We start from the raw sequence: 17,786 nt of genomic DNA, 5'->3' as shown, positions 1-17,786 counted from the left end.
TTTTTTCTATGGGAGTGATGGCTACTTGTAAAAATAAGGCTTTGAAATTGTAGATGTAGAAAACTGTTCTTAGATTACTGCTCAAAAAGTGTGAGAAAGCCGTATAGGCATATTCAGCTATTTTCAAGTTCCTAGTAATTAATCCTTCATTCTGAATGGCTACAAAATGTCTAATGTTTGTATTCTTTAAATAACGTATACAGCATACTCTTTAAAAGCTGCAAGAACGTATATAAATTTTATGTGCCACATTCATGCAGTCTCCATTTAGCATTGGTTAACAGCTGAAGTATATAGCACTTTGCATATTCTTAAAGTGTAGTGAATCTAATATTTTTCCTCCTGACACTTTTGACTCTGAGTTAAATGGAAGCAGGATAAAGGCCCAGATAAGGAGTCATTCCTCTAGTACTGTGTGTTTAGAAGAAGGTGAAATTCCATCCACTATTGGCATTTGTAGTTGGTCTATGCATACAATGAAGACTACCTGTTAACAACCTTTTTCTGAGACTAAACAGATATGAAAGATAATATTAGTACATTTTATATCTCTGTGTATGTGTGTGTATGTTTGTGTGCATAAATAAAATTATCTTCAGGCTTTCTTTTATCTTGAATACTAAAATGACTCTGTTGCTCTACTGATAAGGTAAAATGCTCTTTTAAAAATCACGTGCAGAGGTTTTGATAAGGATATATCTTGAGAATAAACATGTCTTTGGCCATTGGATTTAATACACACAAGGAAAACATCAGCTTAGAGCGTAGAGCATTCTGAGTCTGCATAAAGAAAAGGAAGCTTAACTTACAACTGCAATTTCTTGACTTAAAAAAAAGATTGTGAAATGTAACGTTTCCTTGTAACAAGGCCTTGTTACAAGAAATTTCTTCATTTAGAAGAAAAGGAAACCCTACAGACTAGTATGATTTGTTGTAAAAGCCATTTTAGCATTTCAAGAGCTCTTCTACAGATATTTTAGGCAGATTCCCCTCGTAACTCACCAATTTGTGTTTCTTAAGGAAATGTGAGCTCTAGAAACAAGCACTTTTTGATTTGGTGCTGCAATACACACAGCTCTGTGTGTAACAATAGGGAAAGGATGTTAACATGAATGAGAATAGAGAACACAAATGCAATAAAAATGGAAACTAAATAAAAATAAGATTAGATCTATTAAATAAATATAAAGTCAGGGCCCCTTTAATCCTGGGAGCTAATGTAAATCTAGAGGAAGGCAAGTCCTTCAGTTATTTATGGATGCACAATCAGCAGCTCTCCTTTCATTATAAGGTTTGATTTGGCATTGAATACTTAAACCAGATGTCTTTATCAAAAAGAATCTACATAAATTTGACAAGACATTAGCACCAATCCCCAGTTATCTCCATATTGGATCCAAGATGTCACTCAGGAGAACATTTGTATGATAGTTGAGATCAAAATAAAATATAGATATCATTCTGTTATGTGAAATAGTTGTCCCTACACACATATACTTCCTTGTTGCCATGGTTTAATCATAATTTCATTGCAACAAGATTCAACAAGGAATGAAAATTCCATTTGTCACTTACTACTGTGGAGGTCTGATTCAATTTCCTCTCTTATAAACTGAATAATTGTATTACTGAATTGTAAAATTATTCAGTTTATAAGACAATTTATAAGTTTATATATATAAGACAAGTTATATATTTATATATATAAGTTTATATATGTAAGTTTATACATATAAGACAAATTATAAGTTTATAAGAAAATCAGTTTATAGGACAAATATTAATTGTAAAAAGACCAATGATTCAGACTTCTCAAAGGAACATCTAAGTATTTCCAAATTGCCATGAGTAGTATTCCATAAATACACAATGAGAGAGAAAAACAAAAAATCTCTCTCTGCTTACTGAGTGGTGACAAAAGAAATTCAGTCCACTTAGTCATTTAAACTCTCCAGTATGGTTTTCTCTCTAGAGTATTCACAGGAAATTTGATTTCTTCCTATCTTGAGGCAGTTTATCTGTCTCTCTAAGCTTTTGTTTTCACCCTTTTTTTCTTCACATCCAATTTTAGCATGCTTTGACACTTCTTTCCAATTAAAATGTAAAACACTGGTTTAATGAATTAGATTAACTGTTCAGCTTACAATCTGCTCCAATCTGAGTTTAAAACTTTATTAGGAATGCAAACTGAGACAGAAGTATTCACAAAGTTTACAGAGAATTGTCCGTCCCTGTCTCTTCTTAAAGCTGCTCAGTAATGTCCAGTGCGTGAAGTCTGCCACGTGATAAGAGACAAGCAAAGGCAAGTCTCGTGTAAGACTGTGGCAGTGACAGAAGTATACTTTTCTGTTCTTTATATCTTTAAAATTTGTAGACAAACATGCAAATGTGAACTTTCTAGACAAATGTTACTTGGATCCACACATTGCATGACAAAAAAACAATCTTGTTTACAAGATATATATCTTCAGCTAAAACAAGCTCTCATCGTTAACAGTCATCGTCACTGGTCCTTCTAGGGAAGGAAGGCTCCTCAGTGGAAGTCATGAGGAAGGTTGTACTGTGCTACATATATTCTACTGTTTCTAGAGATTTCACTCATTTGATCATATGGCTTTCTTTACCATTTCTGAATCATGCTGCTTTCCAACAGCAGAAGGGTATGTGTTAAAATATTCTAACCTGAGGTATGAGAACCAAAGATAGTTGCCACTCTTCTCCTTTTTTTCAGTGCTATTGAAATAATGAAGATAGCAAGTTGAGCGTATAGACTGAATTAATGATGTGTAGAATAGAATACACTTCTTACAGTCAAAATGATGGCATACTTTCAGGCATTTGAGGAGTTACCTCTCTCATCCAAGATCATAAAGTTAGGACAAATATTAAATGGTGGACTTAAGAAACTGGAAAAATCTTAGCTTAATAGAGAGATCATTTGGCATAAGTGGTTTTCCTTTATTCTTCCCCATGGCCACAAGGAATGCAATGTCGACCAGCTAAAGAGAATGTCTCAGCACCTTCATGGCATCTGATGGTTTGCATCAAGCTAAGAGAAATGGAAAATTGCTACTGCAGAACTAGATGTCTGCAATCCTGTCTGCAGTTGTAAGACAAGAAGAAAGAGTGTTCTGATTGAGTAATGAAAAGGATGACAGGTCACAAATAACTTGTGCTGTCAGTTAAATGACACCTGAAACAGACCAGGTCTGTCAGAGGGAGCTTATTCCTGGCTCTCATGTAATCCTTTCTGGACTTTTTAATGGAAATTTAATTAATACTCCTGGTAAACATGGGGCCTGGCAAAGGTCATTTGAAATATTTACTTTTGTTAGTAACTGTATTGCAGAAGATGCACATTCAATACATTCTGCCTGAACTATTGCAGAAGAATATTGTTTGGGGATAGACTGCTGCCTCGTTAAGGTTAAATAAAATAGATGGCTCGGTTCTCCTGCAGGATGAAGCAAAATGATGGGTTTTTTTCCCCCTGTCCAAAATAACAGATTTTTAAAGTATGATAAATTTGAGCCTACTGTATTAATAAGCACAGTCCAGGAATTTGACTAGTAAAATGCTGTTTCATAAAAAGCCAGCAAATCATGACCAACTCAGCAAACAATATGGATCAAAACTTATGCTAGGTAATGCAGATCTATGAACTTAATTATGAAAACTGATGGGCTGTGAAAGGTGTTGCCAAAGTAATAAATACTTAAAGATCTCAGTGTATTCATGACTATGGCACCCCAGTGAATTGAGAGCAGCAGCGAATGAAACACAAAGGCTAAAACTGGGCTCTCTGAGGAAAAAAAAGATATAGTTAGTGGGTGCTGAATCCCCCTTCTCAGAGAATGGAAGACTATGGGATTAAAACATTCAAAACAGGGGATGTCTGCCCTCGAAAGTCCACGTGCTCAGATAGCGAGGTGGTATAACACCACTTATAGCCCATATTCTTTCTGTCTTAAGCTGTCTTTTGTTGCCTTGTGTTGCAGCACAAACGTTGGTTCCACCTGTACAGACTTCCCAAGTACATCCTCTCTGTAGTTTGTTTCTTCTGCTGTGTTCTGGAACAGCAAATGTGAAAGCACCTTTTCTTTTGGAGCATATTTGTTCAAAAAATAACTGAGCATCCAAGAAAGCAACATTTTGCATTTGAAACATCTGGAGGGGGAAAGAAAGACAATAAATAAAATCTCCCTCTTCTCTACAAAAGAATACTGCTTTTGTCTTAGAGAACAAACTTTATCATTCAGATACGCTGTTGCAGCACTCAGCCATGCCAAACATCTATTTAAAGGGAATTCCTCTTTATTTTCCTTTTATTCCATACATTATAAAATGTTCCAAGACAGCAATCATTATCTAAAGGATTATTCAGCTGGGTAGTCCAGTCATTATCTTAATTGCCCATCCAACCTTGCTGCAATGCTTCAACCAGCACTACTCATTTCAAAACTCCATTTCATCTCCTGGGTGGAAATAGGAAGATTTAACCTTGGGGTAGAAACAACTAAGGAAAAAATTTATATGAAGTGTTTTAATAGATATGAAACAGAGTGGAGAGAAGAGGGTGGAACAAATTATGTAGTTATTAGTAATCATCTTCAATCCATTTTAATACTAAATGAACAGATACTGTAGGATGCTGTGATACCTATATTATGAAGTGAAAGGTTCGGAAACTTTCATCTGAGATCTTTGTTAAATGTTGTAGGAAAGGATATTTCTGTTATATACATGTATTAGATATACATTTGATTGTGAGTATTGCTGACGGTTTTAAATTCATCTTTTAAGAGAGGATCACCTGTTAAAAACAGTATAGCACCACTGGCAACTATTCAGTTGTGAGTTAGCAACATACATTACCCTCTGTGAGCACATCTACACCAGTTAATAGAAAATCAAATTTGGATCAAATGAAAATTTCAGCAAAGACTGGGCAACCTGCAGAAAGTTGGAGGCAGTAGGACTAACTGATTAAAAATATTACTGCCATAAGTACCTATTTCTTAAGAGGGTGTTAGGCATGTTGCTGCTCACCAACACAATGTGCCAAAATTACTACCTTATGTTAAATGGTGCCCTTTATGCTGTTCCAGTTCATAGCCTTTGAGAGGGGTTGCAGGGGAGGTGGCAGTAGCTCAGAGGTGTTTTTCTTGCTTGATGCACATTCTTCAGCACAACAGCAGTCTGGGGAAGATGCCTACTTGATTCTGCTGAAGTCAGAGCTTCTGCTATCTTCCCCTACATGAACACACACATTGCTGCCTGCAGGAGTGCAAAAATGAAAGTGTAGAATGCTCTCTCTGGGAGAGTGCAACATGATGGGTACAGGACGGAGCTGCAGCCTGAGGCCACTAGTGAAGTGTACCCAGAGTCCAGAGCAGCTTCCTGCTGGAGCTGTTAGGAAGCAGGCAGAGAGCAATGAATCTCTGAGGCTCTTTTCTCTTACAGCAGATGATGATTTACTCCTGAATAACGAATGCTTGCAGGGAGAATGAAATCACCTTTGCATCCTACTCATTCTGGGTGTTGCAGAGCCAAGCACCAGGTCTGTGACTGAGCCACCCTAGTTTCAAGTGGGACTACAGCCAAGACACGTCAGTTACAATGCTCACACGTTTGGCATTGATTATCTGTGTGAACTGTTTGCAAAATGGCTGCAGAGTGCAGACCAATACCTTGCTTACACGATTCCACTTCTCTTCCTGATTTGTTTAAAGGATTTAGCTGGCTGAAAGATTGGGATAAGCAAAATGGTGGTGACAGTGTGAATGAATCTTACTGGTCCCAGTATCAGATTTAGAGATGCCATATACATCATTTCTGAGGTGAACTCTTACTTTCTTAGAAATCTGTCCATGTAAAAAAGAGTAGAGATTAACATAGTGACGTACCTGGTTCTTTTGATTGTTTGGCAGTTTTAACTGAAGGTTGCAGAGAAATGCCATTCCCTGTACTCAGATCAGCCACTCCATTGAACTGCCCCTATGTGGTAAGCTCATCAAGTTATGGCTACAAAGTATGCATTATGTTCACTTGCACATTTGTTGCCAACTAGCATTGCTGTACATGGTGCTAAATGTATTGCCTGGGGACTTGTCATGGATGTGTTAAGCAGTGCTGATGCGCATGTGCAGGTCTTGGACACATTGCCTGTATTTCTGCCCCAGGCTGGGAAGGAACAGAAAGGTGCAGGTAACAGGTTATGCACCCCAGCACCACAGGGAAGCATGAATCTAGAGATGATTTACTCTTCACTCTTCAGTAAAAGAAGATTGCTCTGCAGTGGTGCAATCTCATTTATTCACCCTCTCCTAACTCACACTTTAGTTCTCGAACAACTCAATGGAAAACAATGACTTGAAAGAGGGCAGCATCTATGCATAACATTTTGTCATTTTCTCTAATTTTCTGTCTCTACTTTTATAATCACTGCCAATGCTGTCTTCAAGCCTCAATTGCTCTATTTTTTTATCTAAGCCTACACAAGCTATTTCTGTGGTAGTATTCAGTTCATTTTCCTGTTATTTCTTAGCTAAAACTTTAAAATTATTTTGTCTTTAGTTTAAAGTCTTTGCTGCTTCAAATTCACCCTGGGCAACTTCATTATTTTCCTTCCCAGCTATGTATTCTGTGTCAATTACGGGACCATTACTTCTGTTACCAAAGCAATGATGATGCTCTGGTTTTCTAATACAGAGATAACAGTGTTTGGTTTGTATTTATTTTAATTGTTCATGGATACTGATCTAATATGTGAAATTAATTTGTCTTTCAAATGTGATGAAGTAGAAATGTGGTGATCTTTTAATGAGTGGAAGGCACGAATACAGGCAGCTACTGTACAAACTGCTTAGTGCCACAGGCAGATTTTCATTGCTAAATGTGCCAACTGGGGGCATTTCTAAGGCACTCGACGCCACTGAACCAAAGAGCCAACCTTGAAATAAGAATCTCATTACAGGGAATACTGAGTATAAACAGCTATCTCACAGGTGGCTATGTTTCTTACATTGCTTTGTTATTCTTCAAGTATACAAGTTAATATTAGAAGCACCCCTTAACCAAAATAATAGATTCAGATATTTCAGAGGTAGTTAGTTCTGGCTCTGAAAACAGTATTTGCCTGCAAAAATTGCCTTACTGATTAGTTAAATCTAAATTTCAGGTCTTACTTCCTCAAACTTCAGAGATTATTTATTTTTATTTGGAGCTGAAAATAAGGTCACTATTCCAACTTCCCTTGTTGTTGTTCATAATGAGGTGCTGAGATGAAGCTGGATGAGCTGTGCTGGCTCATATTCCTAGCTCTGTGTGATGCATCGTAACCAAATCCCAGTTTTCTGTAAGAGACTTCTGCAGTAGTTAATGGAGTAGAACAAAGCAGTGTCTTGGGGAAAGTGAGAACTGAAGGGAGACCCAGCCTGTGTTCCCAGGAGAGCAGGAGCTTTCCCCATGAAAAGTCCGGTAGAGGCAATGTTGGGTGGGATGATGTGAGTCTGGGGGCTGGAGGTGACTGCCAGCCACAGGATTCGAAAAATCAAAAGAGGGGGAGCAGACTGGGAAGGTTCTGTGAACTCAATATGTAAAGCATCCCTTTTTAAAAATTATTTATAAATTCAGAGATTTCCTAAAAATGCTGCAAAAACCTAAAGGCTTGTTTCTTCAGCCTTTAGGAGGATTTATTGGCTATGCTACAAATACTATATTAAGACAATACAAAGATGTTGCAGGTGACTGGTGTGTTTTCAGTTTCCTTCAGAGATCATTTTTGGAGCAAACAGTGTTCAAGGGGGGGCTTATCCCAAGGAAAAAGGAAAAACAAATTCAGGGAAAAGAAGTGCACCTCAGATCCTGTAACGCTGTTGAGCTGATAAGTGCCTGAAGTGGGAGAAGTACAGCCTTCAGTGTTCCTTGATGGCTCAAGCAGGTCTGACAGTGCCAATTCCTCTCGGTCAGAAATTTCATAGCCTGCTTCTGAAGAACAGTAACTTTATCTCTAGCTGCTGAAGCTACCAAGAGGGCTTTGTTTCAAGCTTCTAGAGGTTTAGATTTCTACTAAAACACGAATAAGTGTATGTCCTTAGCTGAAACTAAGACACATGCTGTTCGTTACAAGTTACAACACAAGTCTTGTATGCCTCACACATATTTGCTTCCTCCACAGCAGACCTATGTGAAATTTTACATTCCAGGAGTACGTATTTCTTACTACCTAGGACAAAATGTCAGTACTGTCACACTTCCTGAGTTAATTAGGAGACAAGTTCTGTTGCAGTTTTGGGGGCAGTTCTTGGTGGTTTTCAGCCTTACTGTGTTCTGTTAGTTGTTGAACGCATCTGGCAGGGTCTTTTTAGCTTAACAATAATAAATGTTTTGGTAGCACGTTTCATAATAAAGTACATGCATTTGTATTTTGTACATGCCACTGCTATTAATTTACACCAGGAAACAATTTTGCTAACATACATATATTAAATATTTTACGATAAGAGAAAATCATTGCTCGAAGTCACTGCATCCTATGTTGCAAAAAATATCCAACAGCAATGTCATACTAGGAAGTTAGGAACTAAGTAATAGTGAGATCTCTGAAAAATAAGGGATTTTTTTAAGCATTATTATCCTTTTGGCATGAGTGACTAATGGAAGAATGCTTTATTTCAATTAAGTGCAGAAACTGGTGTCAGGACCAGGTGTCCTTGATGAACTATATTCAGTCACAGCTCCTTCAGGTGCAAGAGCAGCTCTCTGCTCTCCTACCAGACCAACCCTGAGGGTGATTGTTTATTCTTTTCAGAACTCTTTATAGATATGTATACATGCATCCCAGTGCTCAGAGTCTTTTGAAGATGTTGAAGGTTGGCCTTCCAGCACTCTTGCTGTTGATGATTCACTGATTCCTTTCTTGAGCTACTTCTCTCTTTTTCACTGCAAAGGAGTTTCAAGAAAGTTTAGCTCAGAATTGACCAAAGTTTTTCTCTCTTATTATTTTAAATGGGCAGCAGGAGATAAGTTGCCCATTCTGAAAGAATCTCACTGAGAAACTTTGAATATTTTAGGACAGAGTTTAAAACTATGTCCTTATTCATATCTGGGGGCATTTGCATTTGAATAATGCCAATTAAAAGTGCCCTTAGAAATGACTGAAATAAGAATAATTTCTGAGCTCTGTGTTGCTTTCTAATTACAGCTTGCTCAGAAGTTATACTCCTGTGGCATTCACCACTAACAGAAGTTAGAAATGGTGAGTGCTTAGATGACTTTCACCACGTATATTTTCTGTCTCACACTGAATTTCCATAAACCTCTTGGACTGTTCAGTCAGTGGGCTGCCAATGTTTCCTTCAGGAATTAGTTCTATATACTGATATATTTTGTGTCAGACAGTTTTTCTGCTATGAAAACAATTACTTTGCTGTTTTTAACATCATTCAGTGATTTCTAATCTCTCTTTGATGTCTGAATCTTTAGCTGCTGGTGCCACATTCATTCTGTTTAGCCCTTTATAATTTAATATCTCCTGACTCCCAATAAACTATTCAAAGGAAGAGTAGCAAAAACTACTCTGACCACCAAGGTTTGGTAGTAGTCTTATTAATGTCGTTGTAGCAGAGGATACTTCCTAGGTGCTAGTTGGAAATGCCATGATGTGACTTAATTTTACAAATATTAAAATACTGTTGCTAGACCTGAAAGGCACCACACATTCACAAGAAACTTTTTCTGAAGTCCTATCATGGCAGGAAAGGAGATGGCTGTTGTCTGTGCTGCTCCAGCTGTCACCTCCAGCTCTCATCCTGTTACCAGATGGCAGGGGCTGGGGAAGCATTTAGTGTGCTTTGCGGCCGTGTGAGGCCTTTGGGAGGGAACCAGCTATGGATGCAGAGGCTATGTCAGCTCTCCTTTGCCTCTTTTCAATGAAGAGGCAAGTAATTACTCAATAGAAGAAAAATATAATTTGCATATTCCCACTTCAGTCAACCAGTACCTTTGAACAAGGGAGTTATACTCCTCTTCTTCAAGAAATGCTCTTCCATTCACAAGGCTAAGTTGCTAAGAGTTTCCTACAAGTAACAATACAAACACCCACTGTATTTTCCTTTCAGTGTCTCTTTCACCACCACGTATTTCCAGGCTTCCTTCTTCAGCTTTTACATTCCTGGGGAAGTATCATTCCTTAGGAAGTACCTTCCTGAGGTTTTATCTGAGGAAGTATTTTTAGGCCTCAGATCCTACAAGATGAGATACTGAAATATTAAGCCCAGAGTCCCTGAGGAGCAGCTGAGATTACCAAAATAAGAAATGTCAGTAAGATGAGAATTCACTAAGCAGAGCTTCTAGGTCACATTCTCTACTTGGCTTTTTCTGTTGAATAAACACAAATCAGCAGGGAAAACATGATGTTTGGGGGGACATATTATTTTCACACAATTTTCAGCTTATTTAAGTGTCCATCTGTAAAGATGTGGATACAGCAGCCCTGGTGAGCTCTAGAATACAAAGTACCTTTTTGCTTCGGGGTGTTGGTGAGTCACTGCGACAATTCAAAATGAAATTTATTCTTGGATGCATGATATTCAACAAGAAGTAAGCTTATGCTGCATCTCCGACATTTCAGGTGTGCTCCATGATGTGACTGCAGAGTTCAGCTGGCTTGAAGCATCAGTGTGAAAGTAGTGCAACTGCCCAGGCTTTACAGCAGTGTTCAGGACTGACACTGGCTAGTAGCTTATTTCCTGCTACAAGGTAGGAGTTCATTTTCAGCTCCATTCTTTCACAAGCATGTGGTTATCCTGGCTATATTATTGTCAAGTTCTCAAAAAAGACAAATGTGACTGCAATGTCAGAGAAAACCAGAACATTTTTAATTTAAGGATTAATAGTAGTCTTGTTGGAAGGGAAAAATACCATGAAAGGTACTAACTCTAGCAGTTATGTCTATTTTAGGTGGCAATGAAAAGCAGTCTGCTATGTAAGAAAGGTATTAAAGACAGATCTAAAGAGCAAAGAAACACTGGTATCACCTAGCTTGCCCACAGTGTAACTGAGGACTTTTTTTGCTTTTCTGGACATTGCTTTCTGAATTAGTGTCTGCCAAACTCATGATGTTCATGGACACCATGTGGTGCTCTGCTTTGAACACCGGCTTAGTGCCATCAGAATTTTTTTTCCAGCAGGCCTTTTAAAAACACACAGTAGAGACTGAAACCAAAGCTGACAATATTTTACAAAGTAGCCGCACACCTGCTGCATTCCTGTTTGTATATGTTTTACCATTGATACGAAGGGAGCAGGATGTAGTACCTTTCACAGCAGGGCATTGTCAAGCATAGTACCATTTAGGTGTCTACTCATCCTCTAAGATGTGTCAAAAAAGTGCTGCAAAATTATTCACTGTCTTTATTAAGGTTGTGCTTCATTTATGCTGACTTTGTTAAGGAAAAGACTATGTTCTGTATCACTTTTACGCATTTACACACAAAGGCTGTGGCAGCAGGATGTGGCTCACAGAAAAGCAAGGAGAAAGAATTTGGAATCTTAGCTCTTTTGGCTTCAGTAAATTCTGTTAAAAGCATGAGTATTTGGAAATGAACATACGGACTTTGCATTGTCTCACTGTTCTCCCTTGGAGCCAGTCTCTGTCCTCCCCTCTTGGAATACTTCACTTTGTGGTCTTTTTTTGCATCCAGTCCCCTCACTAATTTTCTTTGTTGTTTTCTTTTTCTTCTTCTTCTTCTTTTTTTTTTTTTTAATGAGAACTGGCACAATTTATCTCAAAAGACTTGAAGCAAAGCTAAAACCAGCTTTAAAGAACTTGCGGAAGTCTACTGCAGGGTGCCCAAATGTTTCTGAAAGGCACAGAGCACCCAAGCAGATGTTGCTGCTTCTCCAGCAATGTTCATTAACATCAGGAAACGTAGTCCCCTTCCGGCTTTCTCCTAACAAGCAACTGCTAAGCAAGGTGCCTCTGCCCTGTGTGCCAGTCAACTTACTCAGCTGTGCTGGTTAAATGGCAAACAAATGTGCAGTGTTACACATAGGGGTAATATAATTCAGCTGGGTGTGATGCACTTTTCTTCCAGGCAGGAGGATTAACCTGCAACCTTGTTTGTCTTGTACTATAATGTAGTGTCACCATGATAATCACAAAGCAAACAGTTTACTGCTTGGCTTGAGATAAGTGAACATTAACTACTTTTATTAACTAAAATGGTGAATGCTGACAGGAAAGATGCTGAATGGACTCAAGGAAACCATTACAAGACAGAGACGTGTGCCATGGTGAGAGACGGGCAGCCTGGGAGACCTGCTTCTATGTGAAACTGGAGTTGTTAGGGGCCAATGCTTTGCAAAATCGTCATAGACTATAAGACATAAAAAAATTGTGGAAATGAAAAATGCTTTTGTCCACTTGGTAACAGTGTTATTTGCCAAACAAGAAGTCACTCATGAAATAAAAAAGGGCTGGATATTGTTTTCCATTTCTGACCTTAACTCTTTGTTTAATTAACTGTGCTTTCAGTCTAGGGCAGTGGTAGGGAAAGATATGCACCAGTCTTCTTTCTCTCCTCTCAAAAGATCTTTGTCTGAAAGCTGCACTCTGGGAGAGCGTGAAGGCTGAAGGTAGAAAAACACAGACTTAAAGATGCACTGTCCCATTCGCACACATTTAAAGTGACACTGGAACTGGAGAGCATCTAGGAGTGGCCAAGGCATCATAATTCAGCAACAACAGGCCTTGGGCAATCTCAAGGGTCACTGGGTGAGTTCCTTGCTTCAAATAACCCCAAAGAGTGGGTGAGGCAACTTACTTATTGAGGACAAAAAAGCTTTGAAATTACATGTATGGGAAAAAATATGGCAGCAGTCAGCATGTTTGGGGTTACCCTGAGAGAGAAATGAGCATTCTGGGGTCACCCCAGCTCACAGTTTGGTCGATGGGGTCATTTGAGGTCACAGCTCAAAAATGTTTTTCAGACTCGAAGGTCATCTGAGGACACCAGTTAGCATTCGGGGGTCATCCTAGGTCATGACTTGGCCTGTGGAGTATCATGGTTTTATGATTTTTAGTTATTTGTATTCCACATCATATCACCACGAAGTGCACTGGGAGTTAAAGAGTCAATCATGCTCCAGTTCTGGGTACCTGTCACAGAAGAGAAGAACTACATACCACAGAGGACTGTTCACTGTTCTGTTTCTGTTTTCTGCTCGGAAGAAAAAAGCTGTTTGCAGATGACAAGACACCCCCTTTTTTTGGCTTGACTCTGTTCCCAGCCGTATCGTGTCAAAATACTTAGAGTAAGGCCTTCATTTTTCAGACACACTCATTTTATGATTAGCTTCAATTCTAATTATATTGTATCATAGTGTGTTATCTTGCATTTCAATATTTTATTTAGTAAATGAGTTTGCTTCTCCTCAGATTGTTGCCACTGCTTTGTTTTTAGGTCCATCTCCTTACCCTTTCCCCTTTTTACCTTTTCCCTTTCCCAGGGCATGGGTCTATGGGTTACCCTGGCCAACTAGTCACGGAACCTCACTGAACCAGCCCATAAACTGTTGACATGGAATCACTTGAGGTCCCTGCTCAAAAACTTTCTGGACTCAAAGGCCATCTAAGCACACTAATTAGCATTCAAGGGTCATTTGAAGTCACATCCTGGCCAGTGAGATCATTTGAGGTCACCCATCCAAAAATTTCAGGACTTGAAAGTCATCTGAGGACATCCATTAACACTCAGGTCATCCATGGTCATGACTTGGCCAGTGGGATCATTTGAGGTCTCTGCTCAAAAAAATCTGGACTTGCTTAAAGATCCTTTGAAATTCCCTGAGTCATTCACTGTCATTATTTTGAACCTCCCTGCAGCTTTTTATTTCTTTGAATTTGGTAGTACTTCACTGTAGTGGGCAGTTTCTCAGCTTCCCTCTCTCCTTCCAGCATCCAGTCAGCAAGTCTGAGTCCACTGAGCCCCAAACCCATACCCCATATCATGCTTTTTGCACCGAGCATGCAGAAAGAGCAACAGTGATGCTTCCTCTGCTGACCTTTAGCCTCTTACTTCCCTTACAAGTGTTTTTTTCATTATTTTTTTTTCCGTTTTTTAATTTTTGCCTGTTCATGTTACCATCTTGCTTTTACTTTATGGATTGAATTCCCCCTCCTTGCAAGTTGACTACTTACTTAAAATGCTTAGACATTGGTACTGTGGCTCAGGATAACAGAGACAACCAACACCACTCTGTACCCACTGTTAGGCAATGATAGAAAGTAGACTTACTTGATGCTGGAGATAGTGTCAAACACAAGACTGTATAACCACAAATTTATTTTATTCCACTGTTATTTATTTTAAAAAGAAAATAATCAGACCTTCACTAGCTTCACAGCTGCTCCCCTTGATCAGTCTTATTACATTCCACTCAGCCAACACTATTTCAATGCTGCGTGTGTACTGTCAGCTTCATTGTAGGGTGACAGCTAACGCATAACAGTTTCTTTAAGTGCCGAGAGCAGAAAAGAACAGTGTGGAGTAAGTAAGTGAAGGCCTTCTACCATGATATAAACATGCTTGTAAAGGTGTTCATCAAAATGTAGTTCAGAAGACTATACAGGGACAAGTTGCTCACCCTTTCTGAAGGTTGGTGAAGTCTCCAGAAGGGCTTCGTTTGATGCAGCCCAGGATACAGCTGGCTTTCTGGGCTGCAAAGGCACATTGCTGGCTCATATCCAGCTGCCATCCACCAATACCCCCAGGGCCTTTTGGCAAGGCCATGCTACATCCTTTTGTTCCCTAACTTGTACTGATGGTGGGAATTGCTGCAACCCAGGTGCAAGACTTTGCTTTAGTCAATAAATAATGGCTGTCTAGAGTGCATATTCTGCTATGCAAGTAAGCATGACAGGTATATACACTCACATACTCAGACAGGTTTCATTGTTTTAAATTGACAGGAGAAATCTTGGCAGTTAGTTGCAATCTGTATAATGCTGCACACATGGATTTGGAAAAATTCAATTTAAAAATTAGTTTAATCAATGTAGGAACTTATCCAGAGCCAACAGGAAATCAAAGGTATTACAAACTGCTTGTAATTTCCTGTATACAAACTTCCCCATGTGTAGCCAAGCCAGTGCAAAACTGCAGTAGTAGATACCATCACCACTCAGAGATGTATTTTATTGCTAGATTTGCTCTTTAGCTTAGAATTCAAAAACAAACAAACAAACAAAAGAAAGAAAAAACAAACCACCTACCATAAAAAGAAAAGCAAGCCCTGCTTTATGGAGATCTTGTCTTCAGCCAGGATTTAGCTGATATTCTGGAGATGACTCAGACTGCAGTAAAACTGTGTGTCAGTGTAGGGATGCAGAGCAAACACGAAAGTCCTCTCCCCCTCCAGGCTGCAGCAATGAGAAGAAAAGTTCTGTCTGGAAAGATTAAAGAGCTTTGTCAGTTCAGAAACTTTCTTCAGGAGCCTAAAACTCAGGACACGGACACACGTATACTTTTAGTCAGCCAAGTACACTGAGCCTGGCTTGGGCTTTTAAAGAGATTAATCCACTGTTGAAAGTGAGACAGCTGAGCACTGCAACCATAAGGGTGGGTGTGATTCTTCCCACTTCAATTAGCCACAGCATGTTCATTAGTGGCAGCCATGACACAGCTGGGCCTACAAATTGAAAATCCCATAAGGAACTACTGCTTAAGGTAGTTTAATGCAGAACTAATTAATTGTAGGTGGTATCTAACTAATGAAGTTATGCAATGATTTATATCACATTAAAAAACACAATAATTTATGGTCATATTGGTCAGATCACAGCACACCAAGGAGTTTCATACACTGATTCCATGATTCTGGATTTGGTTATCTATTGGCAATCCCTATCATAGGAATAGGTTGACTATTTAGATTGCTATAGTCTATTTGCCAGCCCACATCATTGTCATGGAGTTATCTGAGTCCGTGACAAGGGGCAAAAACCCGGGGGGGGGGGGGGGGGGAGAGAATCAAAGGAGAGAGGAAAAAAAAAAATGACCCTCCCTTTTATTTCCAGCGTGGCCCTGAGGCAGGCCATGTGTTCCAGGAGAGGGTTAGGAAGATAGCAGATGGGTCTAACAAAAAAAAAAAAAAAAGCGCAAAGATCTGAGGAGGAACGATAATCTACTAAATCTAACAAAATCTAACAAAATGAGAAAGACAAGAGTATCCAAAATACGAGATAGCAGATGAAGTAGTCTTATTCTAGTAGACTGCAGGGGAAGCACGTGCTTTTCTCAGTGGCAAACCAAGAGCACGCGAGCAGCTCCTGTCCTGCCAGGAGCTCCACCCTTCTTCCTCCGCGTGCCAGGTCTTTCGGGAATGCTGCTCCTCTCTTTCCATCCGAAGGCCCAAAATGCCCATAAAAGGCAGTACACAGAACCAGAATATTAACTCTTTAACTCCCGTTGTTTTACATGATGTTCTGATGTGGAATACCGACAACAAAAATCACAAAACCACAACAATCGCTTTATGTGAAACCCTAATGCATGAGTGCTTCATCTGATGCCCCAGCTAGAATCTAACAGCTTGAAAGAATGGGCTCTTACTGCTCACGCAATAAATAAATCCTGCTTTCTGCTGGCACCATTTCATTCACAGCTTCCCCTAATGCTCACCTCCTTTTTGTCAGGTTCCTTCCTTGAAACAAAAGCTCTTCCACCCCCCCACCCCCACTTTCCTCTTAGGACCAGCACGTTTCCTACAGTGAAAGAAGAACCATATGCTGAGACCACACTGGCTCTGCAGCCCCTATGAATAGGGGACCCATCAGCTGGTGCTGTACTAATGAAGGACCTTGGCTGGTGTAACAGAAATACTAAGTCACAGCCTGAACCAGTGATTGAGCACCCAGTGGGAAGGCAGGGCCAACCCAGGGGAGCTAAGCTGTATGCAGTGCACCTGAGTAACCAGAGGGATGGAGCCAGGATCCACCCCTTCTCAGACATCACTTAAGGGCTGGCAGAGGCAATGTAGGTATCTCACTGGAGATCCCTGCCTACCTGAGACCCTCCAAAGGCAAGCAGCTCTTTTCCTCCGTTTCTGCATCCACGGCTGCTGCGTTTGGGCTCATCCTCATTTGCTGCAGCCAAATGCTTTGCCACCCTGCTATTATCACAGTACTTTCCATCCCATTATAGCATTACACTTGACAGCCAGACGGATACTTATTTATGATGGATTACCTTAAAAAAAAAAAAAAGTGTTGGATGGTCACTAGGACCCCAAATACAACAAAAGAGGAAATCTCATGAGAAACCATGGGATTCCTGGGTTCCCTGTGGCTAAGCACTGCTCAGATTATTGAAGAATAGGGACCTATAAAAGATAACGGTCCCATTATTAAATCCCTTTCAAAAATGGTTAAGTTGAATAAATTAGGACAAAACCTTTTGAAAACCAAGGAAAGAGTACATGGCATAGCCACTGCTTCTCACTATTAACATGTATCATTCCTCGGAGGAAGAATTAAAAGATGAAAACAAGTTTTTGAAAGCTTTTTTGACCTTCATGTAGCCCATGTAATTCCCTCACATGGCCATTATGGAAGTCAGACAGCACATGGAGAATGACTGGAGTAGATTACAGAGAATTAAGTAAGGTCATGCTGCCCATTCATGCAGCTGTACCCAATATTGTCTTCTTGATGGACACATTGAGTAAGGAGATAGAAACCTACCATTGTGTCCTGGACTTGGCAAATGCATTCAGTATTCTCA

At 39.6% G+C, this 17,786-nt stretch overlaps 1 long non-coding RNA gene across 1 annotated transcript in view; it reads left to right on the top strand.

Annotated features, from left to right (window-relative positions):
- Nucleotides 1–17,786, top strand: part of LOC121110891 — a 125,495-nt gene that overhangs the window by 64,238 nt on the left and 43,471 nt on the right. The window contains exon 2 of the long non-coding RNA XR_005860190.2: nt 10,634–10,761. This is a non-coding gene — a long non-coding RNA (uncharacterized LOC121110891). The remainder of the gene's footprint in view (nt 1–10,633; nt 10,762–17,786) is intronic.

The sequence above is a fragment of the Gallus gallus genome, chromosome 5 (genome assembly GCF_016699485.2).
Source record: "Gallus gallus isolate bGalGal1 chromosome 5, bGalGal1.mat.broiler.GRCg7b, whole genome shotgun sequence".
Lineage (NCBI taxonomy): Eukaryota > Metazoa > Chordata > Aves > Galliformes > Phasianidae > Gallus > Gallus gallus.
Note: the sequence above shows the minus strand (reverse complement) of the source record. Positions and strands in the feature narration are given on the sequence as shown.